The 20,000-nt window shown below is 44.2% G+C and overlaps 1 protein-coding gene and 1 long non-coding RNA gene across 5 annotated transcripts in view; one reads left to right on the top strand and one right to left on the bottom strand.

The window, feature by feature from the left end:
- LOC147016127 (VPS10 domain-containing receptor SorCS3-like) overlaps positions 1–20,000 on the top strand; it is a 999,683-nt gene that overhangs the window by 161,451 nt on the left and 818,232 nt on the right. The gene's annotated exons all lie outside the window — the stretch shown is intronic.
- The window catches only part of LOC147016129 (uncharacterized), a 32,751-nt gene continuing 16,681 nt past the window's right edge, over positions 3,931–20,000 (bottom strand). The window contains exons 3-5 of the long non-coding RNA XR_015050021.1: positions 16,464–17,097; positions 4,921–4,979; positions 3,931–4,106 (exon numbers count right to left, since the gene is read on the bottom strand). This is a non-coding gene — a long non-coding RNA (uncharacterized LOC147016129). The remainder of the gene's footprint in view (positions 4,107–4,920; positions 4,980–16,463; positions 17,098–20,000) is intronic.

The raw sequence follows: 20,000 nt of genomic DNA, 5'->3' as shown, positions 1-20,000 counted from the left end.
GAATTTGTTCAGGGTGCCGGCAATAGCTTGCCGACTCTTTGTGAAGGACACCGTGGGATGTTTAAGGTCCATCAACTAATACTCGCAGACAGGCTGTGAAAAGTGGATGTGCTTGGGATCTAACCTTATATACTATTGGAGCCACGGAAATGATATTCTAACCTTCAAATCCAATGAGGATTCATGTTATCACATTCACTCTCTTCCCTTCACCAAATTCTTCAAAGAGCATTTTCCGCATTATAAACCTCCCCACTCCTCTTCCACACATTTCTTTTTTTCCCATCTACTTCCAACTTCTTTTGTGACTTCTCTCCAGAACTCTTCTGCCTCTCATGTTATCTCTTACCTTACACTGTGTTTTTTTTTTTTTGCTTTTTTTTCTGAGTCGTTGATCTTTATTTACCCTCAATGTCCTCTTTTTCCCGGTGTGCATAATATATCGACATTCCCTTCAGGCACATCATTAGCAAGGTGATCGATTAAAGAATGATAAGATAGATAAACTCAATAATTTGGCTTTTCTTCAATGTGAGTCGTTATTGATTTCCAATTCCCCTTCTGATCTAGCTGTTCAATACTTGGCATCCTCTCTCTCTCTTGATCTCGAGCAAGGCATGGAAATGTTAAATTTTATGCAAGATATCAGCACAGTTTTCTCTGGTTTTCACTGAGGGGACATTCATAAATTACACAACGCTTGGGGGTTGTATGTCCAAGTGTTACAGAGTGTTCCAGGGGAGAGAGGGTGTTTCCAGTGCTGTTATGTAACGCTAAATCAATCAATGGCATTCGCTGCCTCAGCTTGTTGCACCTACGCCAACCAAGCCTATTCTGAGATGGAACTTTAGAAAAGCTAATTGGAAGTTGTTTAGTCAGTAATGAAAAAAATGTTGTCAATGTACCCCCTGATCCAAAGTCATCTGATGTGGACTATTTGTACAAACGTTTTAGTCGTGCCCTCAAAAATACTGAGAAGAAGGCCATTTTGCATGGCTACAGGAAGTGATACATTCCGGCCTGGAATGAGGAGTGCACTTCTACTATTACTACTAATATCCATCCATTGGAACCATACCCTGTGCAGAGCGTTGGTGCTGCCTAAGCAGTCTCCTTGGCTATTGGGTACAATCCTGCACGGGTTGCCACTCCGACAGACCGACACAGGAAACCAGCAAGCTGGCACTCATTTTGCCGACCTCGGATGGATGACGGGCAGAATCAACCCCACCTACTAATATGCATGCCCAACTAGGGGATGTAACAACCCCGATAAATGTCGGTCTTCCGCCTTCTGCCAACATTCAGTCAAGGGGGCATTTGACCCTTGATACTTCGTTCCCTTGGGACAGGGGGAACGTGAAGCGCAGTAGACAGAGCCAGTTCTTCATAAAGTTGAATAATGTGCCTCCATCTTTCAGACATTGCCGTTGATCCCAAAAGGAATTCATGTGCCAATGAGTGTCCCAAGGCATCGTGACTGCCCGGTGCCAGGCTATTTGACGCATAACTATAGATTTTAAATTAGAGTTGATCTTGTTTGTGGTGGGCTGCCATCCAAGGCTGACAGGGGCCCCACCTGCCCTGAGCAATCTGGTTTAGGCACCAGAAACCCGCCTTCAACACCTCTGCCGTCTGTTAGAAACGGAGGTCAGCACGAGAAGCTACGCAGTAGGAGTTTGATCAGGAGAGGCTCTAATAGATGCTGACTATATAGGGTATTTCATAGACGGGGAGTGGCTTGACTCTCCCCACCATCCTAGTCAATCCGAACCCTGTGTTCGGATAGTGCACTCCAGGATGACTTTATTAACACAGACAATCCTGAGTCCACGGCGGCTTCTGCTGATGCTTTGATGAAACAATTTAACCATAAACTTCAAGAAAGGTGGTTAGGGACTGTTGAGAACATTGATTTCGGACACTCTTCTCGGAAAGATTGGGGAACTGTGAACAGCCTCACTGGTTGAGCAGTGACTAATAGACAGTGCCAGACTGAAGCAAACAAAATTGCCAAGCAGCTTGTGAACAACGGCAATTACTCTGTCGCTGATAAGAAGGCCCAACGTACGCTCTTGCAGTCTTTCCATGAGAAATTGCATGAACCATCTATTGATGGCTATCTGACATCCTTTTACCAAGGAAGAAATGAGTGTTGCTTTGGGTCAACTTAAACTCAATACAGCACCAGGCCCTGATGGTGTGCACGAGTTTTTCCGACACTGTGGTCCTTCGATGCTCACTTGGCTATGTAAATTTTTCTAGTTCCGTATAAGAACAACTCACATTCCGAAAATCTAGTGTAGGGCCACTGCTATTGCCATCCTGAGACCGGGTAAGCCGTTGGATGACCCAAAATCATACGGACCTATTTAGCTGCTAAGTGCAACATTTTAACTTTTGGAAAAGTTTATCCTGGAACGAACGTACTACTTAGTTGATGAGCGATTCCCATACGAACAGGCTGGGTTTCGTAAGCTACATTTGAGTGCTGATCAAGTGGCTCTGCTAACACAGGATATTGAATATGCCTTTGATGACAAACAAATACTCAGAGCTGTCTTCATTGGCCTTACGGCAGCATAGAGGCCTCTGCCACAAATTGCTTTGTGTCTTACCGGATTATGTGTTGGTTAATTTCATCATGTAACTTTTATATAGTTGCTTATTTGTTTTGAAAACTGCTGATGGGCAGATCAGCCGACAATATCATTTGAAAAATGGTGTTGCCCAAGGGTCTGTGCTTGTGCCGACTTTCTACAATGTATCCATTCCGGATATCCCTCAAACGAAAGTGAATCACGACATATACGCTGATGATATCGCCTTGGTGGCTCCGGGCTCTTCTTTCGAGCAAGTCAGGAATTTGCTGACTAGTGACATGCAAACGATGATGAACTACCTTGAAACCTGGCATCTAAAGCTCAGCAATGGCAAGACGGTGAGTTCTGTTTTTCACTTTCAAAATCGTGACGCCAAGTGCAAACTGGCCATATCTGTTTATGGTAAACTGATAAGTTTGAGGCCAGTCCCACCTACCTCGGAGTATGTGTTGACAGAAGCTTGACCTTCAAGTCGTTGACAGAAGCTTGAGCTACACTATCCCTTGCATATGCCCCTGCTGTGTACTGCTCAGTCGTCTGTGGAAGAAGTACACACACACACACATATCGAAAGTGGATGTTGTGCTCAACGAGTCGATACAATCGTATCAGGCTGCATAAAAGCTCCGCCAACATCTTACCTCCCAGTGTTACCCAGTATAGAACCACCTGATATCCGTCGCCTAGGCCACTTGTTCAACATTATACAAAATCAGCTGACTCGCATATTAATTTTTTTTCCATGATTGCATTCACGAGAGGCGAATGCCTGTGCGTCTGAAGTATCGTCATCCACTGGCCAATACAACACAACCTCTGATTGATTCCGATTTTCTTACTGCTGATCGCTACAAGCACAGTCTTTGGACCAAACGGTTCACCACAGATCAATCTCGCCAAGTGAACTTTATCGATGAACCCACAGTTTGGCCACTGGGCTGGGACTTACCATGATCGTCTGGGGTTTGCCTGAATCGGCTTTGCTCAGGATCAGGGAGATTTGCCGACAACATGCACAAAATGAGATTCGCTACTCCCTCCCTCCGCGATTGGAAGCAACACAGACTACCGACCACATTATCTATCGATGTACCCTCTACAACCCCCTCCCCCACACCCCAAAAAAAGTTTACAATCACTTCTCAACATTGATCAACAAACAGTAGAATATGATGATGATGATGATGATGATCAATCAATGACAACCTTGGTCCAGGCACGCTTTATTTAAAAATGCAAGGATATTTAATGATCCACAAATTCAATAGAATACACAATACATAAAAGTAAATCGCTTTATTTAAACTTCATCATTGCGATTCCATCATTACTTTTTACACGGACACTTAATTTAATTTGCAAATGAAAGCAATTGAACATATTCAGAAACGATTACATCACTCCCAGCGATTAGCCCGATGACATCATTTCAGGCAATTCGACTGCTGCCTCCTCGTATTGATGGTATGCCGCCTTTACTTTTTCAAATATACTTCATAGTAACTGAAAGAACACAACGGGATAAATAGCATCCTGGGATTAAGGCATGCAATGGGGAGGAGGGGTGAGAGAGGGAGGGGTGTCTTTATCAAGCATTGCATCATATTATAGGGGATGTCTGTTGAAGCATTACAGAGTGTTACAGAGGGTTGTGGTGTCAGATTTGGGCAAAAAATGCATTATGTAATTTTTGAATGGCTCCTCACTTCTGACTTGGTCTGGCACCAAGCCTGACTTGCACTGCTCTTTGCTATGGTGTTATAAAAATCCTTTTGCACTCGCTAACCTCCTTCATGCTCTTGCAACGTAGGTTGATCTAGATTGGTATTGAAGCTCTTCTACTCCCCCTCGAGCAGCTAGTGTTCCACAACAGTTTGTTTCTTTCTTCCACTAGAACGGGCACTTGGCAGAGCACATGCCTCCACCAGGCTTAACAGTTGACGTTTTGTATCCCATTGATAGGCCGGATCTGAACCCAGATCTGATCCAGAATCAAATCAGCTTGTTATTGTCACCAAACCAAATCATCCACATAGTTTTGTCATCACTCGTCGATAATTTTTTGAGATATCCTGTTATGTACCGTTTTAAGCTCTATCACTCAATGGTGAAGAATCACTTAAAAAAATTTGTCGGATCTGGATCCGGATTTCACCAAAAGCTAATCCATTCATCCTGATCACACGCCCAACCTGTCCACCAAATTTCGTCTGAATCTGTGCACAACGTTTTGAGATATCCTGCTCACAGACAAACAAACAGACAGACACGGGTGAAAACATAACCTTCGTACACTTTCAGTGGTGGAGGTACTTACCTGAGTGTCCCATCCTCCTCTTAGGGGAATGTTTTATCATCATTCTGCGTTCAATCATCCTGTGCAAGAGGGTTGAGCTTGGGTTAGGGTTGGGGCATCACAGTGTCAACCACAAAGACTCCAATGAGGAAACAACCCCTCACTCCTCACCCCCCACCACACAATGAAATCCATTTCATTGATGTATTGTACAACGACATCAATGTATCATTGTGTTTTTTTTCGATCACAACACAAAGCAGCCTCGTGAATATAACATTTACTGACAAAAGACGTAACAAACTGAAAACTGACAAGAGAACATTATTTATGAGGAGGGTCTACCAAGTCATGTGGACCACCTTGTAGGTGGGTCATTAAATCAAACAGAGTCGTCTCAGTGAGAGCAAGAGAAAGGGTTCTGATGAAGGGTTAGGGTTGGGGTTGTAAAACGCTAGAAACATCAGCATTACTTTGCTCCCCATGGCGTTGAGCACACCTTTGTCAACCTTCAGTTGATAAACCTATTGTTTGATTTGTCCACCGACGCGCAATTAAACTCAAGTTTCGTGTTCTTCAAACTTTTCCTGGTAGTTTGTGCCCAGAGATGGAAGAGAATGAACAAAGCCATGCACTGTAGTATGAAGGTTATAAAACACTGAGAATACCTCATCAACACCATCAGGCTTGTGCAACAACAATACCATGACATAATTATGTGTCAATGCAGGTTGTTTCATGAGATTTTTTTTCTTTATTTATTCATTTACGAGATGTGGCTGTCACCACTTATGAGGAAATCGCCAGACCTTCCTATGTAGGGATGGCATGGACATTGCATTGGTTTAATGCAAAGCAAATTCTCAAAAAAAATCTACAAATCTACCAAAACACAAACTTATAAATCTATAAACAACCTACCCGTAGCCTGTGCAGGATTTCACATCCAACTAGAACGGCACTCGGTGGAGCGCACACCTCCGCCAGGTTGAACAGTTTACGGTTTGTATCCCATCTGGATCCGGATCCGGATCCGCATCTTCTCCAAAATCGAATCATTTTGTCCTTGTCACATACTCATCCTGTCTACCAAGTTTCGTCCAAATCCGTCCATAAACTTTTTGAAATATCATGCTCACACACAAACAGACAGACCGACAAACAGGGGGTGAAAACTCAACCCCCGTGTCCCGTTGATAGCGGAGGTCATGATGAATTATTGTAAGTACAGTACTGCACAATAATACCGGTATATGAAAAGAGTTTACGAACCAATGCTTTATGAGGGAGGAGGAGGGGGGGTAAAGGGACTTTCGGGCCACCCTGCACATCTTTCTCGATTTGGGTTCACGGTTCGCAATCACGACAAACACTAGCTGTGGTGTGAGAATGTGTGTGTGTTTTAACCGTTAAATATTTCACTGGCCAAGTTCATACATGGAAACTATCAATATACACTATCATTGCAAATGGACCCAGAGGTGGACAAGGAACCACCAATTTTTCAAAGAATGATACCGATGCTGGTACTTGGTACGAATTCCAACTGATTAAGGAGTGATATGTGCAAATCAAGATGTTGTGAGTTGAAGTGGGATTTGAAGGTAGTGTGTGCTTCCCAGCACGAAACCGCTCTTGTTGTTGTTGTTCAGGAGACATGTCTCTCTTGATGTACACTTTCAGTGATGTTCAGGAGAGAGCCTCCTGATGTTCAGGAGACTCTCCACTGTATTTGCCATCCATCTCTTGATGTACTCCACTTTGCTTGTTACCCTCGCCAGGGGAAAGGGTATTGCATTTGGGTTTGTTTGTTTGTCTGCACAGAATGTGAGTATGGTATTTCACTGCAACCGCTTGTCAGATTGACACGAAATTTTCACCATCAGCATGACTACTCATGCAAAACGTTTTAATGATAATTATGACGTCATATACCACGTGGTGTGGCAGCCATGTTGGAAAAAAGGAAAAACTTTGGACTTCTGTATCTCCGAAACCGCTCCATGGAAAAAATTGAAACTTGGCACATGGCAAGTACCCCTCATGGGGAATAAGTGTGATTTTTTTTTTGTATGACATCATTCTGGCATACGTAGAATGCCACATCTGATCAGTATGGAAATTTTGGGGGTCACCTAGTGATAAATTGGTCAACAGAAAGAAATTGATGATGTCATTGGTCACATGGTTCAGCAGCCACATATATGTATATATAATACATAAAAATTTCAAACCTTCAAAAATTTTCTTCGCCAAAACGGCTGAACAGGTCAGGTCAGGTATGGGAGCATGTGCCAGAACAGCGCGTCGCTGCGTCCACTTTCCGCCGGTACTCCAGGGGCCTCCGTCTGGCCATCCCCCAGGCAGATGCCAGGCCCATCCCCATCTCCTTGAGATGATGGTCAACCTGCTGCAACCATGAGGCACGTGGTCGGCCCACTGGCCTCCTCCACTCATGAGACTCCCTCGCTGAGAGAATCTGGTGAGCAGGATCAGCGTCAGGAAAACGAGCCACATGTCCATACAGCCGCAACTGACGCTCAAGGACTATGCAGGTAACAAATCTCATCCGGGTCTCTCTCAGCAACCGCTCGTTGGACACAAAATCCGACCAGCGATAGCCAAGGATTCTCCGAAGAGATCTGGTACCAAAGGAATTAAGTCTCCGTCTCAGATCCTTGGTCAGAGTCCAAGTCTCGCACCCATAGAGCAAGACTGGAAGTACCAAGGACCTGAAGACTCGGACTTTCGTCCTCCCGCACAGGTACCGGCAGCGCCACACCTCATGATCCAGTGAATCCATGACTCCCCAGGCCCGACCCAGACATCTATTGACCTCTGACTCGCAGCCAGCAGAGACATGAATATCACTGCCAAGGTAAGTGAATCTCTCCACGACCTCAACATCCTCACCACAAACAGACACAGACAGGACAGCAGCATCCAAGATGTCACCGAAAGCCTGGATCTTCGTTTTGACCCAAGAAACCCGTAATCTCAACGGCTCCGACTCCTCATTCAGCACCTCGAGGGCCCCCAAGAGGATGTCTAAAGTCTCTGCAAAGATGACTGCATCATCTGCAAAATCAAGGTCCGAGATCTTGACATTGCCAAACGATGCACCGCAACTTGATCTCTCTGACATCCTCCCTAAAATCCAGTCCATACAAGTGCTGAAAAGTGTGGGGGTAAGTACACATCCCTGACGAACTCCAGTAACAACTGGAAATAAGTCAGAGATGGTATCACCACACTTCACAGCACTCTCAGTACCAGAGTAGAGTTCAGACATCAGATCGATCAGTTTTGGTGGCACCCCACGAAGACCAAGAATCCTCCAGAGGACATCCCGATTCACTGAATCGAACGCTTTACAGAGATCAACATAGGCTGCAAGCAGCCCCTGCCGAAACTCTCGTCTGCGTTCGGTGAGGACACGAAGTGCAAGGATACGGTCAATCGTTGACCTCTTTGGTGTAAAGCCTGACTGCTCTGGACGCTGGTGCTCAAGCAGATGGTGGCGAACCCCATCAAGAATTATCCAAGCAAAGACCTTGCCCGGCACTGAGAGCAGCGTCACCCCTCGGTAGTTGTTGCAGTCTTGGCGATCACCCTTCCCTTTCCAGAGAGGGACAACAAGGCCCCTCTTCCAGTCAGTTGGGATGATGCCTGTGTTCCAGGCAGAGCACAAAACTGCATGCAACGACACGAGTGCAGCATTTCCACCAGCCTTGAGAAGTTCAGCATGGATGCCACAGATCCCTGGAGCTTTGCCCCGTTTCAACTGGTTCACCGCAGCCCGTGTTTCCACAAGCGAAGGTGGACCTGAATAGATTGATACTAAAGGTGGGCTGAACAGATTGATACTAAACTTTACAGGTATAACTGCCTATCCATGAGGAACAAAACGTTCCCACATTATGATGTCAAAGGTCACATGGTTTGGCAGCCATATTGTATTTACCCTAAAACCTTTAAAAATGTTCTTCTCCATCACTACCCCCTCACCACTTCCTGCCCTCTCACCACTGCTTTCCTTCACAACCCTCTCATCATTGCATGTCCTCACAACCCCTTCATTATTCCATGCCCTCACTAACCCCTCACTATTGCATGCCCTTAACACCCCCTCTTTATTGCACGCCCTCACTACCCCTCACCACTACATGCATTCGCTACCCTTTCAGCAGTGTTGCACTCGATATCCCCTCATAAGGTATTCAAAAGTTGAACAAACGGAGAGGGGTGCCAAAGACGATCCTCGCCTTCGGGTGTCATTTCATCTAGGATGGGCCCTGTGGATACCTCAGGGATCGGTACTGGGATTTATGATTTAAAACAATGGTTTGGACAGTGGCGATAAGAGTCAGCTTTCTAAATTTGCAAATTACACAAAGCTTGAAGGTAAGGAAGATAGCGGAGAGGGTGGTGATAGGATTCAGGAAAGTATTGATACTTTATTAGCTTATGCAAAAGATTGACAGATACAGTTTACCAAATAATTGTAAGGTGCTGGGGATGGAGAAGAAGAATGAAAATTGGGATTACATAATATGAGGGCAAATCGTAGAGCCTGTCGTACAGGAGAAGGATCTGGGGTGGTAATGGATACAGGGCTGGGGAGGTGGGTAAGCAGACAGGACAATGCCAAGTATATATATATATATATATATATATATATATATATATATATATATATATATATATATATATATATATATATATATATATATATATATATATATATATATGTAAAGCTGACAGGTTTTAGGTTGTATTAGTAGGGGATAAATTATAAATCGAAGAAGGTAGTTTTAACACTGTACAGGAATTTAGTGAGACCACATCTAGAATAGCGTGTTCATTTTGGTCATCACATCTGAGGGAGGACATAGCTGCCATAGAGATGGTTCAGCGCAGGGCTACTCGATTGATTCTGGGGAGGGGGAACTTAACTAAGCTATGAGGAGTGACTGAAGGAGATGGGGCTTTATCCATTAGAAAGGTGATTACAAGGGGATATGATAGAGATGTTTAACATACATAATGAAGGGTGTGGACAAGATAGGTGCAGAGGAGTTTTTTTCTTCTTCTGCCGGATGGATGGTGTTAGGACCAGGGGTCATAGCCTGAGGGTGAATAAGAGAGTTAGAATATTGTTAAGGCAGGGTCTTTCAGTAAGAGAGGAGTTAATGTGTCGAATGGTTTTCTGGAAATGTTGCAGCAGTGGAGGGCATATATAGCTTTTAATTCAAATTTGATATGTACCTGGGTGCATTGGACGTGGAAGGGTAAGGGAATATTGGCAGGGCTTGTCCGCTGTCCCTTGGATGGACGTTAAACTGGTGTCTCGAATGCCAGCATTCATTTGACAGATGTTAAAGATCCCATGGTGTCCTTCGTGAAGAGAACGTGAGTTATCGCCAGCACCATGAACATATTTCAAATTCCTGCCCGAACCAGCAGAGGGCATTGCATCAGCGGCACAGCCGTGCCCCCAGGCAATGATGCTACCCCGCAGCAAGTGCAGTCAGCTTTGTGTGTGTGTGTGTGTGTGTGTGTGTGTGTGTGTGTGTGTGTGTGTGTGTGTGTGTGTGTGTGTGTGTGTGTGTGTGTGTGTGTGTGTGTGTGTGTGTGTGTGTGTGTGTGTGTGTGTGTGTGTGTGTGTGTGTGTGTGGTGGTGTAGTTTTGCATGAGGATGAGACCACAGCTCAAATGCAGAGCAATCGTTTTAAAAGCAACACAGGTTTGATAAATAATGGAGATTGAGACATGCGAAGTAAAAATGCAATCAAAGAAACCGAGACAACTGAATGGCACGCTTTATGATCAGTTACAATCTCTACAGTTATCCTTAATACTGAGCTAATCTGGGCAGACTCCTTCAGGAACACAAGGGAAACAGAAGAATGACTATGTGCAGGTGTGGTACGTGTGCCCTTTCTTATAACCCCAAGAGATACGATGCTAGCACGGTGTCTGATCCCTCTCCCAGGCCGGTCTAGCCTTTGGCTGTCCTTTGCTGCACAGCTTGCTGTGCACTCACTCTTTTGTTGGGTCTCATGCTGTGTGGCTCAATCTCTAGTAGTCTAGCTGAATGATCGATGGCTGGTGGTCTGGGCTGTGAGAGTTTTGATTGTCCAGGTTGAGAGAGGTCTGGAGGGTTGACCATCCCAGCTACCTGTCTGTGAGGTGCGATTGTTGCTCGTTATATAGGCAGCCCTCTGCCCCCCCCTTACCCCACCCCTGGGCCGCACAGTTCTTGTACATGTGCTTTAGAGTGCATGCGTCACAGGTTGAACATCCATGTTGCTAAAACGTGTCCAAGAGGCTGCGTAGTAACATGTCGAACAGCCATTTGTAGAGTGTGATTCATGGCATGAAAGTTCAATGGGGAGTGTTTGAGGATAAGACACGGATGGGAGGTGGGGAAAAAGAGACAAACATGAGGATATAGGGTGACAGGGAATATAATTAAACATGCAAATCTGGTCAATGCTATTTAGTGTTTACAAGCACTGATGCTGACACTCGTTAGGATATAACTATACTGAATAATTAACTCGTAGGCAATTTCCGTAACTATTTTTGCTGTGACTTGTTATTGATCTTTGGTGGATTACATTTTCTTTCCAAAAGCTTGCTTGTCTGCACTTGTCTGTGAGCAAAGTGCAGTCAAACATTCACCATGGTGATGGTTTGTTTTATCCTGGGTACCATTACACGCCATTGTCAGTTTATTTTACCTCCTCTTTGGTGTCCACCTCGATGGAAGCAGGGAAGCTCATATTTACATTTGCAATCCTGTTAAGGTTCTTTTGTGCGTCTTTGTGTGGATGGCTACCAACACAGCAGTAAGCTTTTAGCATTTAGAACCATGCCGGAAGGGTGGGCATTGTACTCGTATTATTGTTTTCGTCACAAAAGACGGGCTGTGAGGCAATTGTACAGCCGGAGAAGTTGCAATATCATGGCTGTGGCAATAGGTAAACTGGAGTAGTAAAATCAAATGTGCTCTTTGGTATTTATTTATCAATATTACACAGAATGAGGAATGATTTCCTGAAAACAATAGGACATTTGCAGCTAATTCTCCAATATTAACATTTGACAGAATTGTACATTTGGATTAAAGCTCTTTGATTCCTTCCTTGTTCTGTGAATTTCGTTTACCAATATAAGTTACTTCCTCAGGTATATATTTTCTGCACATCCATCTTTTGCCCTTGTTGCGCTGGAAGAGCATCGTTGATGAAGTCAAGGTTTCATGTCCACTCTTTCAATGTCTCTTCCGAACTATGATGGGATTGATGTTTTGGGAAAAGATTCATCAATAACTGATTGATTCATTTGTGTCGTTCATGTATGACACAGTTTAAACTGTATTTTGCATCACATGAACGAACACAGCAGTGAGGTAAGAATGATGTCATTTATTTTGGTTTATTTTATTTTTGCCATACATGGAGTTTTCGTGACATGATGACGAGGCAAACAATTTAGTGTCATGCACTTAGCACTTACCTTCACTGATTATCCTTCCAAAAATGCCAATTCAATTTTGTGTGCTCACAGTCAATGTCAGTGGAGAGGAATAATGTTAACTCGATGGAACAGTTAGATGATAAAACATCAGCTTTCATATATGTGGAGGCATAAATTAATTGTGACAAATTAAGATCTGTTATCAAGTTTAGATAATGCTTAGACAGCTTAATATCGAACCTGGTGAATGCTCTTTAACCCTTTGAACCCGAGCGGCCGGTAAAACAGCTGCTATTCAAACCTCCGTATACCCAAGTGTCCTGTTTACCGGCCACTATTCAAACCTCCATAAACCTGAGTGTCCTGTTTACCGGCCACTATTCAAACCTCCATAAACCTGAGTGTCCTGTTTACCGGCCACTATTCAAACCTCCATAAACCTGAGTGTCCTGTTTACCGGCCACTATTCAAACCTCCATATACCCGAGTGTCCTGTTTACCGGCCTCTATGCAAACCTCTATAAACCGAGTGTCCTGTTTACCGGCCACTATTCAAACCTCCATATACCCGAGTGTCCTGTTTACCAGCCTCTATTCAAACCTCCATAAACCCGAGTGTCCTGTTTACCGGCCACTATTCAAACCTCCATAAACCTGAGTGTCCTGTTTACTGGCCGCTATTTAAACCTCCGTATACCCGAGTGTCCTGTTTACCGGCCGCTATTAAAACCTCCATGCACCCGAGTGTGGCCTCCACTTGGCCCGAGTCAAACCTCCATGTAAACAACCCCGAGTTGTTTACCGGCCACTATTCAAACCTCCATATACACGAGTGTCCTGTTTACCGGCCTCTATGCAAACCTCTATAAACGGAGTGTCCTGTTTACCGGCCACTATTCAAACCTCCATAAACCTGAGTGTCCTGTTTACTGGCCGCTATTTAAACCTCCGTATACCCAAGTGTCCTGTTTACCGGCCGCTATTCAAACCTCCATGCACCTGAGTGTGGCCTCCACTTGGCCCGAGTCAAACCTCCATGTAAACAACCCTGAGTTGTTTACCGGCCACTATTCAAACCTCCATATACCCGAGTGTCCTGTTTACCGGCCTCTATTCAAACCTCCATAAACCCGAATGTCCTGTTTACCGGCCTTCATTCAAACCTCCATAAACCTGAGTGTCCTGTTTACCGGCCGTTACTCAAACCTCCATAAACCCGAGTGTCCTGTTTCTGGCCGCTATTCAAACCTCCATATACCCGAGCACCTGGTTTACTGGCTGCTAGGTTTACTGGACGCTATTCAAACCTCCATAAACCCGAGTGTCCTGTTTGCCGGCCACTATTCAAACCTCCATAAACCCGAGTGTCCTATTTACCGGCCGCTATTCAAACCTCCATGCACCCGAGTGTGGCCTCCACTTGGCCCAAGTCAAACCTCCATGTAAACAACCCCGAGTTGTTTACTGGCCACTATTCAAACCTCCATATACCCGAGTGTCCTGTTTACCGGCCTCTATGCAAACCTCTATAAACCGAGTGTCCTGTTTACCAGCCTCTATTCAAACCTCCATAAACCCGAATGTCCTGTTTACCGGCCTTCATTCAAACCTCCATAAACCCGAATGTCCTGTTTACCGGCCTCCATTCAAACCTCCATAAACCCCTGTCCTATTTACCGGCCGCTATTCAAACCTCCATGCACCCGAGTGTGGCCTCCACTTGGCCCGAGTCAAACCTCCATGTAAACAACCCCGAGTTGTTTACCGGCCACTATTCAAACCTCCATATACCCGAGTGTCCTGTTTACCGGCCTCTATGGAAACCTCTATAAACCGAGTGTCCTGTTTACCAGCCTCTATTCAAACCTCCATAAACCCGAATGTCCTGTTTACCGGCCTTCATTCAAACCTCCATAAACCCGAATGTCCTGTTTACCGGCCACTATTCAAACCTTCATAAACCTGAGTGTCCTGTTTACCGGCCACTATTTAAACCTCCATATACCCGAGTCTCCTGTTTACCGGCCACTATTCAAACCTCCATATACCCGAGTGTCCTGTTTACCGGCCGTTACTCAAACCTCCATAAACCCGAGTGTCCTGTTTCTGGCCGCTATTGAAACCTCCATATACCCGAGCACCTGGTTTACTGGCTGCAAGGTTTACTGGACGCTATTCAAACCTTCATATACCCGAGCACCTGGTTTACCGGCCGCTATTCAAATCTTCATGGACCTGAGCACCTGGTTTACTGGATGATATTCAAACCTCCATATACCCGAGCACCTGGTTTACCGGCCGCTATTCAAACCTTCATATACCCGAGCACCTGGTTTACCGGCCGCTATTCAAACCTTCATATACCCGAGCACCTGGTTTACCGTCCGCTATTCAAACCTTCATGGACTCGAGCACCTGGTTTACCGTCCGCTATTCAAACCTCCATAGACCTGAGTGGTTGGATTTTTCTCCAGGGAGCGCAGGGTGGGGGAGCCGAAAGTCTCTGGAGCTCAGGGTTTGAAGGGTTTCATTGCACTTGGAGTATTTTGTTTGACGTTTGAGTCCGGTATATTTTGGTGTACTGTCAGATTGGGTGCACCATAGTCATGCATTGCACTGTCTTTGATTTTCTATGTGTGCAATATGTGACCACTTCTTTCATGGAGTGTTCATATTCGGTTGAAGGAAGGAAGTCCAGATATTCCTTGGAAACTCAATCCCTCGTCATGGTACAAGTTGTGTTGGCGATGAGGGATTTCATCGGCATGTTGGTGTTAGACCAGGTCTCTTTCTATTGTTCTATAGTCTTATGTTGGTCATGGAGGGACTTGGATTGGGTCCAGAATGACTTCCTCAATTTCAACCTCATGATTGGTTAGCCTGTGATGTTGCAATTTGTAGCCAGTGAGGAGTTGCTTCCTTTTATTTGTAAACCGGAAGCTGCATGCTGAAACTGTCAGTGTATTGTTTTCTCTGTGTTTGATCGGAAAACGTATTTGTTAGGGCAGATAACCCATGCTTTTGTAGCATTCTTTTTCTGAAGTTGTTCTGACGAGTTATTTCCTCCTTTTTTATTTAGTATGGCGAAAGGCACGTGCATTTGATAGGTTCACCAAAGCTCTCAATATACGCTTTCCAGGCTCTTTGGCGATGTCACAACATTGATTGATGACGCGATTGGACACTGGTTGACGTAAATTGTGGACTAACAATGGGCATACCAATAACAAATACCTTAACAAAGTTAAGCATACCTTAACAAAGATCAAATCCTCGATCTTTTCTACCCCCCATAATCCACCCAAGCCCACTTCCTTCATTTCTCCTGCTTTCCTTCCTGAAAGTCCCTGAAATGTCCATCTTCTCTTCGCCATGTTCCCCGTCCCATCCCTCCCTTCCACAGTTCACCTAATGTGTCTGTTCCCCACTGTTTTGTCCCTTCCACTCCCGCCCCTCTTGTCTCATGCCTCCTTGCTGTGAGTTGTGTGTTAGCTCTCATACGAGCCTCGACCAAGGTATACAAAAAAAAAAATACTTTGAGACTGGCCAATCACTGTTTACTACCTGACGGTTCTGTCATTTGATTTCGACCCTTTGCCATCAGGTACAAGTTGATTTGAAAGCCAGGATTTTCCATGGCCTTTTGATATTCGTGCACACATGCCTAATCTAGGCATATATGTAATGGTGCTATGCTAGTTACAACTGAGAGCCAAGCTCGTAGTTAAAATGGTGATCATAAGTTCGTAATCGTGCAAAGAAGGTTCCTGAATAAAGTCGATTTCCAAACATTCTCTCAAATCTTGATCCTGCATCGTTCCCTTACAACAAATACGAATTCCCTTCCAAGGAACACACAACTACACTGCACAAGGAAAGTACACAGGAGGAGGTCATTCAGCCCATCGAAACCTGCTCAAGTATTGGTGGGATTGGGATCCTCGTGTCCTGAGTTCAAATCCCACTTGGCTGTTGAATTAATATCAGGTGGGGTTGACTCTGCCTGTCATGCCTGTCATCCTTCTAAGGTTGGCGAAATGAGTACCAGCTTGTGGGATGATTGAGCCTATTTGAGTTACCTGTGTTGGAGTGATGACCTGTTGAGGATTGTGCCCAATATCCCAGGAGACTGTTTTGGCAGCACTGACACTCTGCACAGAGTATGGTCCTGATGGATAGATGGCCAAAGAATGAGAACACCTATTACCATTGAGATACCAAAATTGGACAAATTTTCTTAATTCTGACAACAGCACGATTTCAAATTTAAATTTATTCAGGCATCTCTGACCATTGCACATTGCTAGCTTCCCAATAACATCTTGTGGAAGTGTAAATTGCTCTGTCAGTGGTAAAACACGTTTCCAGTAACGTTGCAGATGATCCAGGGTTTGTAATTTTCACAAGTACTGTCTTTGCGAAAAATATAAGCCAAATAATAGTTTTCATCACATCTATATTTAGGTAATTGACATGCATTGAAACATTGCAATTAGCAAAGCGATCTAGTCTGTTGAGAATGGCAAAAAATAAAGTCAATCTCATAACTTGTATCCAGTCCATTCATGGCAGGTCCTCCCCTCCTTGTTTTTGAATTCTTGTCCACATGATGCACAACTTTCAAAATCAACATCCAGTCATCCAGGCAGTTCAGTTGTGTTCTCCACATTGTTCATGCTCTTCCAATGGTAAAGTTAGAATTTAAATAACAAGCTAAAAAAAACAAAAAACAACAACAAACAAACACATGTGATGGTAAAACATATGGTTGTTGTTTCGAAGCTTCGCTGCAATGATATGGGAGCAACTCTTATCCGGCATTTATTTCCCAATCAAACAACATTGATCTTACACTCATGAGCACTGTAACACCGGAATATTTGTTTCGATGTCAAAGCACTTAGTTGTGGTTCACTCGTTTTATTGATCTCAGAAGAGACACAAAAATTTTTGAATCCTGCCAAATGATTGGGGTGTCTTAACCAACTATTATTTCTTCTTTGACTTTAGCGACACTCAATTGTTACTTTTTTCCCTACCCGTGGAACCAACTTCCACTCCAACCTGATTCTTCTCTCCAGGTCTTCAAGAGAGCCGTTCACCACCACTTCAGATCATCTCCATTCCAAAACCATGATTTTTTGTACCCCATAACCACCCCCCCCGCCCAACCCTTCTCTTCCAAATTTCCAGTTTTTTCTTCCTGAGAGTTTCCTTCTGTATCCATCTTGTTCATCCTATGCGTCCTCTCCTTCCCCCACCGTTCCTCCACACCCGTTGTTGTCAGTCTTCCTCTATTTTGTCCTTCAACACTGCTGTTGCTGCCCCCCACCCTTCTCGCTACTGTTCCTTTTGTTCTGTTACATCCTGATCCATTCAGTGTTCTAGCTCTTCCATGAGCCTTGACTTTACATCCAAAAAATATAAAAACCTCAAGGGCACATCACATCTCTTGAAGCATTCCAGGTAAAAGGTCCCTCTAATTTATCCATCCACGGTGAATGTTATGCAATATTCTAACATAAACATCAAGATAACTGAAAGATCTATCTCATCTCCATTCGATGTTCACCTGATATTGGTTTATACAACTCAAGAGATATAATCGCAACGTCAACAAAATTGGCTCAACATTAATGAGTAAACGAGGCAGTGGCGGAGGTGCAGTGGGTGCAGGCAGCGGTAGAGGTGCAGTGGGTGTAGGCAGTAGTGGAGGTGCAGTGGGTGCAGGCAGTGGTAGAGGTGCAGCGGTAGAGTAGAGACATAAGGAACGCCATTAAGGAGAAGCAAAAGGTATTTATTAGATTTAAAATAACAGGACTGGAGTTAGATTTATATCATTCTCGGAGTAAACAGAGGCAAGTGAAGAAAATAACTCGGCAAGCCAAACGAGAGTATGAGAAGGACGTGGCTAAGAATATTAAACATAATAGCAAGTCTTTCTTTAAGGGTATCAGGGGAAAAGAACAGGTGAGGACAAGTGTGGGCCCATTGAGGAATAGCACTGGGAGAGTGGTTAGTGATGAAAGTGAGATGGCAGGCTTATTAAATAGGTATTTTTCTTAATTTTTTACACAAGAACAGTCAGGAGAATTGCCAAAAGCTGAGGGTATCTATTGAGGAGGTGAGGAAGGGCTTATACAGAAGATCCAGGTTGGAGTGGGGGAAGTAAAGGAAGAGCTAGGTAATCTAAGAGTGGATAAGGCTCCGGGTCCAGAGAGCATGCAACTGAGAGTATTGATGGAGGTGGCTGAGCAGGTAAGCGAGATGTTAACAGATATTTTCAATCGTTCCCTGGAGTCAGGACAGGTACCGGAGGATTGGTGAGTAGCAAATATAACACCATTATTTAAGAAAGGATCCAGTGAAGAATTGGGAAACTATAGACCTGATAGTTTGACTTCAGTTGTGGGGAAGGTGTTGGAGACATTAATTAAAGACCAAATGAGGAACCATTTAAACAAATACAAACTAATTAAAGGTAGTCAGCATGGGTTTACCAAAGGTAGTTTCTGTTTAACAAATCTTTTAGAGTTCTATGAAGCAGTGTCTGATTGGGTGGATGAGGGAAAGGCAGTGGACATAGTATATCTCGACTTTAAGAAGGCATTTGATAAGGTACCACATCGGAGGTTGTGAGCCAAAGTGAGGACTTGTGGAGTGGCTGGTCAGGTAGCTAATTGGATTGCAAACTGGCTGAGTGGTAGGAATATTGGGAGGATATATACTGGGAGGATATAAGTAGTGGGGAACCTCAGGGATCAGTACTCAGACCATTACTATTCACCATTTGCATTAATGATTTGGATAATGGAGGAAAGAGGAGACTTTCAAAATTGGCAGATAAGACAAAGCTTGGAGGTGAGGTGGATAGCAGAGGGTGGTGGTGATCAGATACAGGAAAGTATTGATACTTGCATCGATTGGACAAAAGATTGGCAGAGGGAATTTAACCTGAGCAAGTGTAAGGTGTTGGGGATGGGAAAGAACAATTAAAATATAGATTACAGGATGCAAGGGGTAATTTCGGAGCGTGTCACACAGGAGAAGGATCTGGGGGTGGTAATAGATACAGGAGGTAAGCAGGCATCACAGTGCCAGGAAGCTATAGGTAAAGCAAATAGGGTTTTAGGTTGTATTCGGAAGGGGATCAATTCAAATCAAGAGGTGGTGTTAACATTGTACAGGAATTTAGTGAGGGCCACATCTCGAATATTGCGTGCATTTCTGGTCACGGCAGTTCCGGAAGGACAGAGAGGGTTCAGCGTAGGGCTACTAGATTGATTCCAGGCCTCGCGAGACTCAGCTATGAGGAGCGGCTGAAGGAGACAGGGCTTTATTAACGAGAAAGGAGGCGGTTATGAGGAGATATGAAGGAGATGTTTAAGATAATGAAAGATATAAATAAAATAAGTGCTGATGAATTATTCAACAGAGTCGAGAGTGATATGTCTCAGGGCCATAGTCTGACAGTAAAGAAGAGGAGAGTTAAGATGGTTGCAAGGTACGGGACTTTTATTCAGATAGGAGTTAATGCATCGAATGGTCTTCCTGGAAAGGTAGTGGCAGCAGAAACAGTAGACAAGTTTAAATTGGAATTAGATAGGTACCTGGAA

This window comes from Eptatretus burgeri, chromosome 12 (assembly GCF_056783735.1).
Source record: "Eptatretus burgeri isolate ZD-2024b chromosome 12, Ebu_testis_v1, whole genome shotgun sequence".
NCBI classification, from domain to species: domain Eukaryota; kingdom Metazoa; phylum Chordata; class Myxini; order Myxiniformes; family Myxinidae; genus Eptatretus; species Eptatretus burgeri.
This window is presented reverse-complemented; position numbering and strand designations above follow the sequence as displayed.